Source organism: Macrobrachium rosenbergii, chromosome 52, assembly GCF_040412425.1.
Source record: "Macrobrachium rosenbergii isolate ZJJX-2024 chromosome 52, ASM4041242v1, whole genome shotgun sequence".
In the NCBI taxonomy this organism is placed as follows: Eukaryota; Metazoa; Arthropoda; class Malacostraca; order Decapoda; family Palaemonidae; genus Macrobrachium; species Macrobrachium rosenbergii.
In genome coordinates, this window is record NC_089792.1 from 13,494,421 (window position 1) to 13,511,446 (window position 17,026).

The following is a 17,026-nucleotide window of genomic DNA, read 5'->3' on the forward strand; positions in this document are numbered from 1 at the left end:
AGAATGGAATGTAATTTTCATAACACATGCCGGAGAGCGTCTCCTTTAGCTCTTCTATTGTAAGAAACTTCTGCCCTGGCTAGGTTTCTCCCGTCAAAGTAGTATGAAAGGAATGTTCTGATCTTTTCCATTCCTTTTACCTGTAATCTTATAAAATCTTATAAAATTACTTCTGCAAAGGAAGTAATTATCATACACACTGAAGTAAAGAAACAATTAAATCCGATTACTGTCAAGTGGCAAGATAAGCTGGTCCAGGATGAACGACAGCTAATCTGGACATGTATTATGAGAAGTCTGATAAAAATATGTTTTCAGACAACCAGGCATTCTAGAAATTACCCGTTCTCGTTTCAATTTTTTCTGAAATTATTAATTTTCAAATGGGTTGATTCTCAGATTCTTTGCCGTCTTAGAAAATTACTGGAATTACTTCGATTTTTGAAAATTACAGGTTTAGGCAGAATTTCGATTTTGATACTAACATTCACTATCTAGAAAGAGAGAGAGAGAGAGAGAGGCCGGGAGAGGGAGAGCAGGGAGGGAGAGAGGTTATAATCAAGGGCAAACATGCCACAATAGTAGTTTGTAGAAATGGAAGTGTGATTACAGCACCGATGTTCAATAATAGGATTATTTAGCAATTTCAAAAGTTACAGGACCTGGCCTTTTATTACAATAATATATTGTACGTTTATACGCTGTTCTTTTATGTACTGCAGTTATTCAGCTCAAATAAAAAAATTCTGAATAATTGCTACTTTATTCTTAAGTAATCCATGCTTGTTTCCTTTTAGTTTTCTGTTGTCCGCACTTTTTGTCCGTCCGCACTTTTTTCTGGCCGCAGTTTTTCTGTCCGCCCTCAGATCTTAAAAACTACTGACGATAGAGTGCTGCAAATTGGTATATTGATCATCCACCCTCCAATCATCAAACATACCAAATTGCAGCCTCGGTAGCTTTTATTTTATTTAAAGTTAAAGTTAGCCATAATCGTGCTTCTGGCAACGGTATAGGCCAGGCCACCACCGGGCCGTAGTTAAAGTTTCATGGGCCGCACCTCATAAAGCATTATACCGAGACCACCAAAAGATAGATCTGTTTTCGGTGGCCTTGATTATACGCTGTACAAAAAAAAAATCGACTGCGCCAATAAAAAGTCGGCGCAATTTTTACTTTTTTTCTCCTGTACTTCACGACCCTTGTTTTTAAAAACCCCATATGAAAGATCAGTGGGAAAAAACAACATTCATAACAAACGGATAGATTTGGATACACGCAGTGTAACTTTCCTTCTTGCCTCAGATATACTAAAAAGACTGAGAAAGTTCAAATTAATTCGTATTCGTTCCGCTTTCTTTCTCAATAAGTAAAACGATTTTTATGTAAAAATATAAAATGATAAATTTGTCAGCAGAGAATAACTATTAACTTATAAAACTAAAATCTTGACACATGTAGCAGGTTCATCAATCAGGCGAGAGGTTATGGGGACGGATGTTTAAGATTAGAGAGCATCACCTGCCTATTTTCATCCTCTTTACTCTCAGTAATTACCAAGAACACAAAGTGCACTTGTAAATGCGCTAATAAAGTAATTATGAAAATACTTGTCTATTTATGACACCTTATTCTTAGAATAATTGATCGACTCCCAGACTAGACTTTTATTCCATCCTCTCGTCTCCTGAGAATGCTGATGGTGATAACTTTCACTTTCGAAAGTCATGGCCCTTTTAAGCCTCAGATGCCTAGAGTAACTTTCGTTAGGTAAAGCCGACTGGATAAAAACATTATAAATACATAAAAACGCAAACGCACGAGAATGAAAAAGAATGCAGTTTTTCAAGGAAAGAAAGCTAATACAAAATTGCAGGCATAAACGTACACTCATGCCTGTGGCGTTCAGTGTGAAAGGTCAACTAAGTATGCACAGGAACATATGTAAGAAAAAGAGAAAGTTGTTATGCATCTAAACCCAGGTTAAACTTACGTTGTATTAAGTGCGCTGATATATAATCGATTTTTGTAAAATTTTACAAAATTCCATACTATATTTTTCATAAACTCCGCAGTAATTTTTGCAAAATGCCACGGGTTTCTGAATAGGAAGCTCGAGCAAGCGCTTGCACGCATGCGTTAAGGGAAATCGACCTTTCCTTTCCTATTGTTCAGCAACTTGCAAGAAATAAACAAAAACAAACAGTGCAAAAAGGGGAGGTGTAACCAACTGTAAAGAGCCTTCCTTGCGAAGATCCGAGAAAGAGGAAGTCACATGGTTAAGTAAAGCCAAGTCTTACTTTCACTTGGACAGGATCGTGAGCTGAAACGTAACATGCTTGGAAGACACTAAACTTTAAATATGTATATAAAAAGTACATTGTATTTATATACGCCATAATTAATCGTTATGACCCTTCATATATAACTTGATTTTCTAATGAACTCTCAAAATAACTGTAATTTACCATTGAACTTGGAGTCTGACGCTGCTTTCTTTTTTTACGAGAGCTGGCAACTGAGGTGTACCAGCCGTTATTTATATAAGCCGGGCCATTCACCTGTGTTGGCGTCAGTCCTACCTGTTGGTCTTTCGGCCAAGGATCCTGTTTCCTTTGTTTTATCTTCGATACACCAAGATGAACGTGGTGAGCAGCTTGTCTTGATAACTAATATAAATTCTGGTTTGTCCTTCGTGGTGAAATTACTCGGTCGTGTGATTTTCGCGCGTGTGTGTGTGTGTGTATTTTTGTTTGTCCTTCGGTGAAATTACTCGGCCATGTGATTTCTGTGTGTGTGTGTGTGTGTGTGTGTGTGTGTGTGTGTGTGTGTGTGTGCTTGCTTTGCTGTCATTTTCATCTTCACTAAGCAAATTAAAGAATGATTCTAAATCAATTATCCTTAGGTCTAAAATACCGAAGAAAAAAATGTCCAATATAAGATATTACAAATATATAAAATTTACGACCGTTTCAAGTGAGTTATGAAAATTGACAAGCAAGATCGTCAAGATCATCAGTTATATTTTAATAAGGCGTATGAATGGAGACCCGAAGAAATCAAGAAATTTTCCATTGGGAAAGCGAGAAGAAGGGTGAATACACGACTGGAATTGTTATGGTATAAAGGGAAGCGAAAGAAGATCGTTTTCCGAACAACAGATATATTCTTGCTTTCAAAAACATTGCGATCTCATGGCAAACTATGGTGAATGTGCGCACGTGTGAGCAATATAAAAATCAGTTTTCTTTTTCGATAAGCATTGAAAGAGAACCATTGAAACATTAAAATGTTTTAGTACTCTCCCTTTTTAGTTTTTGATGAAAGTGTGTTAACTTCAAAAGGATATCCTTTGGTATTCTCAACTATGGATTATAATCAAAGGAATGGAAATCTAAACCTACACTTGTCTTAATATACATCCAGTGGACCTGCTGATTATAAAACATTTATTCATAGTTATTCTGTTAAATAATATGCAATAATTAATTACAAAAGAATTCCTTTGTTTTCATAATTACTCTGAAAGAGTGAGGTATTTGTACAAGTACAACCTTGTGATAGAAAGTCCTAGACAAATTAATAAAAAAAGAATGTTTATTTTTTATCAGTTATTCAAAAGATGAACCCTTATTCATATGTAACAAAAAATTCGTTCAGCTCTCTGCTTAGTCTAAATTCAAGAATGTTTATTTCATTACTAAATTTGTGCAATTATTTGTGATATCCAAACCACATTTGAATTAATTTCTTGTGTAAATTAGCTCAGTTTTCAATATACTTAGTCATGATACTTTTAATGAAGTGTAAGACCATATAATTATGATATAAATCATTATGGTTACAGAAAAATAAAGAACAAGTTAGCAGGAGAATTTAAAATGTCCTTTTATTTATAGAAACAACTCATTTTTATCATACTTTAAATTAACTGATTGCAAGAGGGAAGAGAAATAAAAGTCATTACTAATGTTTACAAATTTGAGCCAGGCACAGTGGCCAATATATGATGAAGACATTCGTGTTCTTTCAATTCCTTTTTCTCAGAGCCTAACGAAATAATTAAATTAACTGATAAGAGGGAAGAGAAGTAAAGTCATTACTAATGCAAATTTGAGCCAAAGTGGCCAATTATGTGAAGACATTCGTGTTCTTTCAATTCCTTTTTCTCAGAGCCTAACGATAATTAAAATGCTAACAACTACAATTAGTAGCTATTTCCACATTTACTAGAGTAATCCATCAGGTAATTACACATAAGATCTATAATGCTAACAAAGTCAAATTTCTTTTCCAGACTTTCGCTGACAGTAACCCTCATCCTTATAATAGGATTGGTGCCGGTCAGCCCTTCTAGAGAATTTAAACCACTAGGTGGAATCTTCGTGCACGGAATAGGACTGGAGAAGCTGTTCGGAAAGATTTACGGATTCAGGGGAAATGACTACATAGGATACAGGAGAACACCCACGAACTTTCAAGAGTTCCTTAAGGGGCCCCTCTTTCCTCTCCCCGCCTACTTTTACAGATTCCGCCAAGCTCTCTACCAGCTCGATCTCCAGCAGTCTCTCCTGGATGCACAAGAGGCGGCGGAACATGCAGGAGGACACGGTGCTGCCGAAGGTGGCCACGGTGCTGCGGAAGGTGGCCATGGAGGGGGACACGATGCTGCCGAAGGCGGCCATGAAGGGGAACACGGTACTGCCGAAGGTGGCCATGGAGGGGGACACGGTACTGCCGAAGGTGGCCATGGAGGGGGACACGGTACTGCCGAAGGTGGCCATGGAGGGGGACACGGTACTGCCGAAGGCGGCCATGGAGGGGGACACGGTGCTGAAGGCGGACATGGAGGGGGACACGGTACGAAGGCGGCCATGGAGGGGGACACGGTAGTGCCGAAGGTGTCCATGGAGGGGGACACGGTACTGCCGAAGGCGGCCATGGAGGGGGACACGGCGCTGGTGTGGGTGGCCACGAAGGAGGACATGGTGTTGCCGAAGGTGGTCACGGACATGAGGAACATGGTGCTGGACATGACTGCCATGGAGATGAGGAGCACTCTGCCAATGGCGAACATAGCGAAGGAGGACACATTGGCGAAGAGCACTTTCCCAACGAACAACTACAACTTGCTGTCCTCCCTGACCCCCTCCACCCCGGGAGGCGTAAATTCTACTATATAAGGCACCCTGCTGTTCAGCACAGTGAACATGGCAGTGGTGAAGAGCACAATAGGTTTATGACATGGGACGAAGGTGCCATTGGAAGTAAATGGGGTAACTTCGTTAATACCAGTATCCCTCTGTAGAGTTAGAAACCTGACGATGAAACCAAAAGCTCATAAACTAAAGGGACAGCAGGATGCCCACAGTGAGCATTATTATTATTATTATTATTATTATTATTATTATTATTATTATTATTATTATTATTATTATTATTATTATTATTCAGAAGATGAACCCTATTCATATGGAACAAGCCCACAGGGGTCACTGACTTGAAATTCAAGCTTACAAAGGATGTGGTGCTCATTAAATTTTAGTAATTTGAATACACAGAATGACACAAATGCCTCCCCAATAATCGTTCAAGCAACATTTCTATAGAAGGAGCTCAAAGACTTTAGATTACAAGCCACAAAGCACGTGGGCATGGCACAATTCATCCAGGTGAATTTTACCTGTACCTAGTTCCTTTACCAGCCGAGCAATTGGCCTAGCCCCCACAGGTCACAGTGAGGACTGAAACTCCTTGTGTCACGTCTATCTCACGCGTGAGTATTATACTTCCGCGTATACAGTACTTAATAGTCAAAAACCTCATTTGAAAATGTAAATTTCACTCATGATGATGAGGTTGTTGTTGTTGTTGTTGTTGTTGTTGTTGTTGTTATTGTTGTTGCTTATTCTAGAACGTGTGTGCTTGCGTGTGTGTGTTATAATTTATATAATTAGCAAAGACATTTTTCTTCCCCATGGTTGTCTGATTTTTCATAAATATCCCTGCTAATCCCCGTAATAACCAGAGATACCTGGAGTCCTCTGAAATCATAATTTTCTTATTTTTCTTTCATTTTCATTAGTGTAGAAAATACAAACTTGGTCATAAAATCATTCTGAAATTAACCTCAATTTAGAAAATAACAGTACTGTTCGACTCACAGAATGTTTTGAAGAATTTAAAACCATGGTATCAAGGACGGTTTTCTTACATGAGGACATGCAATTGTATGCAACGCTCTGACTTCAGTTTTGAAGACATAAAATGAACTTCATCATATACAAATAACATGTTTTGAAATGGTAAGAGAACCATTATCAAAAGTATACATATCAGTGACTGATGGATTTTACTTAACTGAAGAGAAATAAATATAAAGTTTCTTTATTGAGAAGCTACATTGGGACGGAATGATTGTCCATGGTTTATAGTAGATGTGGGGTCATTCAGATTTTTATCATGTAGTTTAAGAATATACATACATACATATATTCAACATATATATTATATATATGCATTTATGTATGTTTGCATATATACATATATATATTATTATATATATATTTATATATATATATATATGTATATATATATATGGACTATATGTATTATGCAACCTTAAGCAACCTCGTACCTCAGTGGTTAACAAACTCGTCTCACCTTCGTGACCCAAGCAGTACCCCATAAGGGACAAACTTCTTTTGGCCCATTCCCCCCAGCCAAAAAAAAAAAAAAATTCGATTACCGCTGTCGACGTAAGCCGTGAGTCAAAATCTCACAGCTAGTCGATTGTGGTTGGCCGATACAGTCTTTAAAAGAAGTGCGTGGGTCAAGCAACTTCATCCCAAGAAAGATCGGATTCAAATCCTCAAAGAGAAATGGAAAAAGCATATTGAGTATAAATATTATATTGTATTATATGGGACGCATACATAAATAAAAGGCCATATGAATACAAATTCATAATTCTCCTCTTCACAAATATGAAAATGGTACAGGGAATCATCCAAAGAATGACTGGCCCACTCGAGCTTAAATTCGGCCAGAATTCTGGTGACGTAAATATTTGCAATAATGAATCCATTCATTATGAGAAATGTATCACCTGATGGAAAATAAGAGGAAATGAAATGCAGTTGACTTTAATTTACTTCATAAGTCAAGTAGAAATTCCCAGGAAAAGGTAAATTACAGCCATTACTCGAATGCAAATTGTGTAACATCTCGCGCCACGAACATAAAAATCATCATCATCTTCTTCTTTTTTAACGTGCTTTTTCCCATTTGTATGGGGTATGCGATGCCTTCTTTTTGAAGGACTTTGATTTGGCTTTTTGGGAGACTTTGTAGTCTCATAGGCCATCTGCCTGTCATCGCTTAGACCCTGGTAACGTATGTTTGCATCACCAACGCCCTTTCTCCCAGCAGCGAGGAGACGTTGCGCGGTTAGGTCGACAAAAGACGTGTGAGGTGTCTGTTATGTTTTTAGAAGATGTTGGAGTGGCTTCATAATTTGCTTTTTAAGCAAATCCCGGGGTGTCTACACGGATAGCAAAGTGTCCACCTCTCTGGCCAGTCGGCTGCGGATTTGAACCCGACCACAGACCTCTAAGAAGTCCGAGGCTGCTGCTCTAACCGACTTGGCCATCGAGGCTCTATAAAAATCTGAAATGCCGGCATAATGACTTTCCTGTGCTTAAACTCTCTCCTGTGCTTGAACTTTGTAAAAATAATGAAGGAAAGACTGAAGGCAGCACTAACGGGTCAACAACTTCTGTTCCATTTGGGGAAGCAACAGAGGGAAAGTAATCACGTGATTTCAAGGAGACTTGACTGGCACCTTTCACTACGACTGGGGATGTGAGCGAAGCCACCAGTTTCCAACTTATTCCTTTGGTGCAGGTTATAACATCCAGTTCCTTTTAAATCTTCGAACACTTCCCATTAATCTCTTGGCGGTGACGTGAAATTCAAGACTTTCACCCTCCCTGTCGTTGGTGAAAGTCATTTTAAGTGAATTAAAGTCATACGTTAATTAAGCACTGGAACTGTACCTGTCCATGGCATCATCGGACACCATAGAAGCCGCGAGATAGTAAATCAAGTGTCATTCATTGTCACTCCTAAATGGATAGGCTTCAGAAGTTTCCTGTCCATCTCTGTCAGCGTCCTCCAAAATTGAAAATGGTGAATAACGATTTATATTGCTTGTTTTTCGCATTCTGTCTTTCTTATGTTTACACACATTATTATGGTTATCATGGTTATTGTTCCTACCAGCAATCCAGTTTTCTAATTCTGCCGGAAGACTCAGGGACCACTACTTTCTTTTTTAGATTACCATTTATAAAGGCAGCTATACAAACTGCACAGAAAGTTTGTGTACAGAACGGAAAGCAGTACTTTTTCATTTTAAAGTTGGAGTTCAATAGACACTAGATAATGAAGTTTACGGTCATACCATCGATAAATAAGGTTTAATGAAGTTGTACACTTTTTCCTCCCTTTAATTTATGCGAAATCTGGAAAAGAATTGTTATGAATCTTACTGGACATACCAATCACAATACAAAAACTCGCTACTTTTGGTGATGATCCAAGTATTACAAGCAGTAGGAATAGAACAGTTAAAAAAAAAAGGTTTGTTTAGTTTAACTTCCACGTGGGGTGAAATTTTAAAAGTTAACTTAACGGGACATGATAAAAAATCCGAAAGCTTTGGGAGTATACAATAAAATCTGTGTTAAAGCTGTACAAACTTCTTTGTTGTAATTGTTCTTAACATTGGTAATCTCATTCCAACAGTTTATCTACAAATTTCTTTCAACGAATTATTATCAATATTTTGAGATGGAAGATATCTGGATGACGTAGTGTACACAATTGTAGAAAAAAAAGTCTACATGCTTCGTGAATCACCATCTTATCATCAACGATTGTGTGGTGATCAGATCTACAGAGCATGCAAAATGAACTCGCTCACCATTGTTGGAATACCCGTCATCATGATGCACATCAAGCAACCACAAAAAAATGGAAAATTAGAGAGGGGAACTGGAACATTTCCAGATAACTGCAGAGCCTCTTCTCCCGAGAGAGAGAGAGAGAGAGAGAGAGAGAGAGAGAGAGAGAGAGAGAGAGAGAGAGAGAAAAAGAACGAGAGAGAGAGAGAGAAGAATGCATCCTGTGCTCAAAAGCAACAACTTATTCTCCTGTTATATATATGATATAGATACGTATATATTATATATATATATATATATATATATATATATATATATATATACATATATAAAGAGAGAGAAACTCATTGAGAGAGAGAGAGAGAGAGAGAGAGAGAGAGAGAGAGAGAGAGAGAAAAGCAACAACTTCACTGCGATTAATGCTATGAGTCTCCTAGAGAAACAGCATATCACTGGCCTCCTGAGAGAGAGAGAGAGAGAGAGAGAGAGAATGCTCCACAAAAAGCAACAACTTCACTGCGATTGATGCTATGACCCAAACGTCTTCTATGTATCCTGTGTTTCTCAAACAGTAACCTCACTGGCCTCCTGTAGAGAGAGAGAGAGAGAGAGAGAGAGAGAGAGAGAGAGAGAGAGAGAGAAAACAACTTCGCTGCGAGAATGAGAGAACGTCTTCTAGAGTGCTCCCCAAAGATCTCACTGGTGGACAAGAGAAGAGAGAAGAGGTAGAGAGAGAGATAGAGAGAGGGACAAAGAGGAAAAGGACAAAGGGAAAGGCAAACAAAGGACAGAAGGGAAACTTACACCTAAAAGAAGAATTGTGGTATGGGACATAATAGGATGTCATGGATAATTACACAAAATATATACTGAAAAAATGGGACAATGTATCACATCAAAGATTATTTTTGCCCTACATATAAGATACCATGGGACATGACAGAGTGACACTTCGAGAGAAAAAAAGGGGGGGGGGGTTGGAAAATTTTCCTCCAAAAAAAAAAAATTAAAAATAAAAAATAGGCGAACATGATCTATACAGAATCCTTGCCTTATCTCAGGAGGTTCTCGGATATCACGATCTTGAGATGTTAGCCATGACGCGGCGTTTGCCAAGACAGGAATGAAAAATGTTTTTTACTCCTATATTATATTTTTTTAAATTCTAGGCTTTCTCTTAGAATTGGACAAATCCAGTCAACATCTCTGAATACAATTCATGAAAATAATTTTTCTAGGAGTTATAATATTGTCAATTATTGGAAACTTCTTGACGAATAGCACTTCTTTAGATTGAAATATTTCAGTTAAAAACAATAATATTAAGTGCCAGAGAAAAATTATATTTTCACTCATTCAAATAATGAAATCTGAGCGAGCTTACAAAAGCACTATTTAAACTGGATTCATTATTCTCATTCATATGAAAAAGAAAGATGATTGGGCTTACTACAGCTTCATGTACATTTTTTTTTATATATTTGAAACCGTTGTTACTGTTATTTATTATTATCAATATAAAAAGGATCACTGAGATAGAAGAAATCTTGATTTTATAATGTCTGCGATTTCCGAAAAGTTATAAGTGTTTATAAATAACTGCATCGTCAACTACAGTTGCGTGGAGGAAGGACCCAAGAACCACTCAAGAAAAAAGCGAAATTCTCATCATTATTCCATTTTTGTAGTATCCGCAATCACGATGTCATTGTGCAGAAGGAAAAGGAAAGGAAAGTAACGCAGCTAGATTACTTCCTTGTGGCTCAGTGTAGTTTCATTTTCCTTTTCCTTTGAGAGCGAATGAATGAATATAGAATTTAGGCCTTTGGCCTAAATTCTATATTCATTCTGGGTCCTATGAGGTCATTCGGCGCTGAAACGGAAATTGACAGTACAAGATTTAAAAGGTGTAACAGGAGGGAAAACCTCGCAGTTGCACTAGGAATCAATTGTTAGGAGAAGGTGGAAAGTAAGATGGAAGAAAGAGAATATGAAAGGAGGTACAGTAAAAGAAACGAAAGGGCTTGCAGCTAGGGGCCGAAGGGACGATGCAAAGAACCTAAGTAATGCCCGCAGTGCACCGCATGAGGTGCACTGACGGCGCTACCCCCCTACGGGGCCTTTGAGAGAGAGAGAGAGAGAGAGAGAGAGGAAAGAAATTATTTTCTTTTTATTTTACTTTAGGAAAAATTAACAGTTTGTTCAAGCATTAGCACAGTATACGAGATAATATCGGGGCAAGCTTCATGACCATTTAAGTATATGGTAACGAAGAGTCGGCGAACACCTGTTCACTTTAATGATGGTAAAAATTTTACCCGTGCTTGTGTCGCAAAAAAGATGAATTCCAAAGCACGAAAGGAAACTGAACAAAAACGATTTAATCATTATGTACCCAAAAGCGCAATTTTATCCAGAATATTTTTGGCTTGCCAAAAGAGAAACTGAGTTTATATTAAGTTACTTTTGCGTTTCTTTGCTATTCGTTACAGAGGGATTCTCTTGAATTGGGCGTAGACGGTCCAAATTTGTAAACTGTGATGTGGTCCAGTGATTATAATGATTTACTTACCAACATTTTTGACCGTACTGACTTTTAGGAAAATGCACATTAGAAAGATATTTTGGCCATTCCTTTTTTTTATCCTTGTATGTAATTTAAATTTGTTCTGTAACAATTACGATTAATACTACAAGTAAGGTACTACAGGTTACAGCAATGGCGATTATTGTTTAAAGTCAAACCTGTCACTACAAAATTAAATTGATCATTCGCTGTTATTCAGAAAGTTTATAAAAATCTCTTGCAATAGGTACAGTATTGCACAAGACATCAAGTGGAAAAATGGTTGAATGAAATAATGTTGAAAAAATCCACAAATAAACATGGAAAATTTATTTAATGTCTTCCTTGATTGTCAGCTCAGATACATCCAGGGTGGAAATGTCAAAGAAGTTCGTGACAGAGAAGAGAATATCGCTTTTGAATGGCCCCAGAAGACATTCTGCAGAAAGTGAAAGTACAATTGCAGAGGAAGTATCTATCAAACAGCGTATGTTTCACAGGCTAAATTCAAATTCCCTCAGGTGTTGTCTTTAAAAATACACGAGAAACATTAACAAGATATATATCCACGTTATTTTTTGGCTGACGAAAACATGTCAATAAATATTCAGACAGAGAAAGAGTGTACATATAAATGAATTATAATGAATGCAAGGGGGAAACCCAGCTTACATAAAGCACGCCTGCAGCTAATATGTAAATTTAGGCAAAGAATCCTAGCCAAAGAATTCCCTCGAAGGGAAGAAACACTAAAAAGTTGGGAATACCGTAACACCAGCATCCATGTTGCTAATTACGATATAATGAATAAATAGATTCAGTAGAACAATAATTAGGATTAATTTACATGTAATATATTATATATATTTACATGTATATATATATATATATATATATATATATATATATATATATATATATATATATATATATATATATATATATATATATATATAGATAAATATATGATATGTATATATACACATGCATATATAGAGAAGACAGATAATTAATAGGTAGATATATGTACATCCATATAGATAGATATGTAATAATAGATAGATAGATAGATAGATAAAGAGAGTGCTCTGTACATATGTAACAAAATAAACAATACAAATCAGCGTAAATTTTCACAGCCGTCGCATATTAATTAATGGGTATTTTATGTAAAGGGGGTTGCGTGAATGATGAAGCCTTTGTGGAGAGGCTGGGGAAAATACCGCTGAAGACACCTGAATGCATAAATGCTTTCGGGAAAATCCTGGACGTAGGCAGTCTTATCTAGATGCCAGTGAAATTCTTCCATGTTCGAACTATTGTACACGGAAGCTGGGAAATACATAAACGTGGCTTTTTTTTTTTAGTTTTCTGCAAAAGAAAACTATATAGGTGACTATTTATCTGTCCGTCCGTACTTTTTCTGCCCGCCCTCAGATCTTAAAAATTACTGAGGCTAGAGGGCTGCAAATTGGTATGTTGATCATCCACCCTCCAATCATCAAACCTACCAAATTGCAGCCCTCTAGCCTCAGTAGTTTTTATTTTATTTAAGGTTAAAGTTAGCGCTGTACAGAAAACTCGATTGCGGCGAAGAAACTTCGGCGCATTTTTTACTTGTTTCAACTGGTGCCATTAAATTCAGAATACGAACTACATCAACCAGGGGATGGGCACTGAAACCTGGTCTCCCAACTTTAAAGTGGTGTGTGAAAAGTTCATTGCTTGACTGTATTCAGCCTGGTTTGGATCTAATATTCAGAGCAATCATCCCAAATCCCCTTGTGCAACTGGGTAAAACTGTTTTATTGACGTGTATAATGGAAAAAAAATCTTTGCTACAAACTAGTTTTGAGCCATTATATAAGTCTTTTAAAAGGCAGATCAACCTCTCGGTCAACCTCTGCCAACAATATATAGCTATTTGGAGAGAGGCATTTTTTTCCAGAAACATTCCCAAATCTCCAAAATGGTTCCCTAACTTCATTAACAGTTTGCATTTTCAAAATATTATGTTTCCATTTTAATAAGTGATCTCTTCTTTCTGTATTCTTGTTACCTCCTGTTACTTCTTTCTAATGAACACCATAATATTCTTTGGAAGTTAGAATTTCAAGTTAGTGGCCCCTGTGGGCTTGTTCCATATGAATAGGGTTCATCTTCTGAATAATAATAATAATAATAATAATAATAATAATAATAATAATAATAATAATAATAATAATAATAATAATAATAATAATAATAATAATAACAATAATACATTGATATCATAATCATTTATAAAAAAATAAGATTGCTTTACCTTTTTAATTATTTAAAGAATGAACAAGATTCATATTGGTTTAACCGAGTAATACCATTATATAGCGAAATACTGTCAATGTCTTAATTATCATTATTTATCCAAAATGCAGTCATAGGCTATAAACTTCTTAATATCCTAGTCATCATTATATATCCGAAATATAGTCACAGGCTATAAACTTCTTAATGTCTTAATTGTCATTACTTCGTGGAGATCTGGAATTCGATGTATTATAAATCTTTCAATGATGCAGTGCCCAAGTTCATACAACTATCAGAGCCCACTCTCCCTAGATAACTATTATAGCAGAAAAACTTAGTTTCCTAAAATAAAGTGAACATTCAGAAATCCAACTCTTCCTCAGTTACAATCTGTTTGACCTCCTGTTTTATTTTTTATTTATTTATTTGCAGATTACCCTTTTCGATGTGCCTTTCCTTGCATTAATATGCAAACTTTATTGTAAAACTGTCACATTCAGACTCCCTCTCCTTAGTGCCACAAAGATTGGAAGATAATATTGACTTAACTGTTATGAATCCCTCTTAAAAGTTCATAATTAATAACATTAAGCTTCACCATAGCATCTTTCAGGACACACTTTTCTTTGGCAATTACCTATTCAACACAAATATTATTCGCTCACTGATTTTTTTATATTCAATCTATTTCAGGCAACCCATAATGCAGTTACTCTGATATTTATCAATTTGTTTTGACCATCGATAAGATAGAAAGTTACTGAACCCTTTTACAGATGTTATTTTGGACATTTAGAAATTTCTGGACCCCCTCAAGGGAACTAGAAAGGCTAAGAAAAACTTTATTCACTAAAATTAACAATATCAGCGGAAGAATTACTATACAAACTTTCTGTTTAAACAGAGACCAGACTGAATTCCCTTAATTTTACGTTTATTTAACTTAAGAATGAAGCACAGATTAAGAAATAATTATCGGGATGAAATCACGCTTATGAACCCTACAAAATATACCGCATAACATGTACAACAAAAACAGAACATTTAACATTTGCATTAAGCAATGCTTCTCCATTATAATCTTACGGTTTGTGGTCATCAATTCACAATACTTGTGCACAATACGCATTGGGTAGAGAATCACCCTCATTTACCTTTTCACTTACAATAACAGTTTAAATCATCTTCTATCCATCTTTACATTCTCCTTCGATGCTTCTTACCCCATCTGTACCACGCAAATAACTCAACTCAGTAGCTTCACCCTTTCTTTTAATTCGTATTCAGAATCCATACTTCACTTTCATATGGAGAGTCTGATCTGCAGTCACTCCATACATTCCAATCTTTACTCCCATAGTCATATCAAGTGTCTCTCCAATCTCTTGCTCACACACAGACAATTTCCTTGCTTCGCCTAGTGTTTTCTTGTACAATATCAGTGGGTATATTAAGTATAAACAAAATACCTAGGTACTGATTATTTGGTTTCATAGTTTTTTTGGTAGCTCAACAAACTCACAAAGATACACACATGCATACAGATACATACATACATACATAGATAGACAGACAGATATGTACATTATATATGTTTATACATATATATATATAGATAGATAGATAGATTTATGTTATATGTGTGTATGTATGTATGCATATATATGTGTATGTATGTATGCATATATTTCATAAAGACAGACTTCCTAAAAACTCAAGAATGAGATACTTCCCTTATATAAATTAACATAGAACTATCCTGCCTCATTAATTAAAATAAACTGTCGACCTAGATCTCTAACAAAAGGAATTTATTGCCTTGACAAAAAAATAAAATACTGTACACACAAGTCTCAACACAAAACATTCTGCCATTCTATCTATCTAGCTATCTGTTTGTCTAAATCGTAAGCCATAACGTTTTCATCCTATCACACCCTAGAATGAAATTCTAAATACAAACGCCAGATATTCAGCAGATTTGCAAAGTGCTGGGAGAGCGGCATTAAGCTAAAGAGGAACATAAATATACTGCTCATATATATCATCAGAGGTTGTTTATCATCAAAAAAGTCTTTAGTGATTCAGAACGAGATGTCATTTCAGTACCTTATACCTTGCGCAATAAGAGATACAAACACAGTGGCAGAGGGAGACACCTGTTTAAAGATCGTTATTGTTTCTTTTTAACACGATTTCTTATGATGTGCTTTGTAAATTCATCATGAGTTAGTCATTTTCTTCATGCGCCAAAATTGACGATAAGCCACCTTTCGTCAGAATGCCCGTATTTTCATTATCTTCATCGCTGAATCAAACAAACGGTTCATTCATGTCACAATCAAAGTACAAACGGTTTGCTTTGTCGCTTCTGCATCACAAAAAGAAATACCTCATTTTTATGTTCAAGAGTGCGTGGTGTTTGTGTTCGTGTCTCGTCAGGGAAAAACATACTTACAGATGTGACACATACACCATGATAGTGAATGTAAAAGTAAAGGTGTAGCTGTAAGACTGATATTCTATATCTGCATTACCAGTTAAATTCACTGCTGAATAGAATGGAAAGGTTTATTGGCGTGTATGGTAGCGCATGGACATCACATTGCGAAATTGTCCTATTACAATTTGTCTTTAAACAATACATGCCGATTACTTATCAGCATTTTTACTTCCCCTCCTCCTTCATCTTTTCAGCTTAATCCATAGTCGGGGTCGCTGATTTTAATGAACTTCCTCCAGCTTTTTCTGGCAGATGGTTTACGGATGCAAATTCCTGAGTATTGCACCAGCCCCGGTTTTTTTCCCATGCCCCCAGGTTAGATTAAGTTCAATTAGTAATTCCCTAGTAAATTGGGTGTGGGAAACATAATGAGATTATTTTCAAGAAGATTCTATGATTAGTTTTCAAGATGTGGCGTCCCGCTTTTTTCAAGGAAAGGTCCTGATACTAGGTTATATCTTGGGAAAATCCTTTACGGATAAACTCCCTTCCTCACTCCAGTCCTCCCTCTATGAAAAGGCCTGTAAATTAAGTTGTAATTTTCTTTATGCTTATCATGAGGGAATATGAGCTCAATTTTACGAAATTGTCTCTGGTTGTAAATTCTACCTCATAGGGCGTACCTGTATTTTACCATGGTTTCACGTCTACGTGGCAATGTTGGGGGCTGTTGAGTTATTCCGAATTTAAAAAAAAAAAAAT

General features: G+C 36.4%; 1 protein-coding gene across 1 annotated transcript in view; it reads left to right on the top strand.

The window, feature by feature from the left end:
* Positions 1-89, top strand: part of LOC136833890 (uncharacterized) — a 4,823-nt gene extending 4,734 nt beyond the window's left edge. The window contains exon 2 of the mRNA XM_067096180.1: positions 1-89. This exon is cut by the window's left edge and continues 973 nt beyond it. The gene's annotated coding sequence lies outside the window, so the exon portion shown is untranslated.
* Positions 90-17,026: the final 16,937 nt, after the last annotated feature.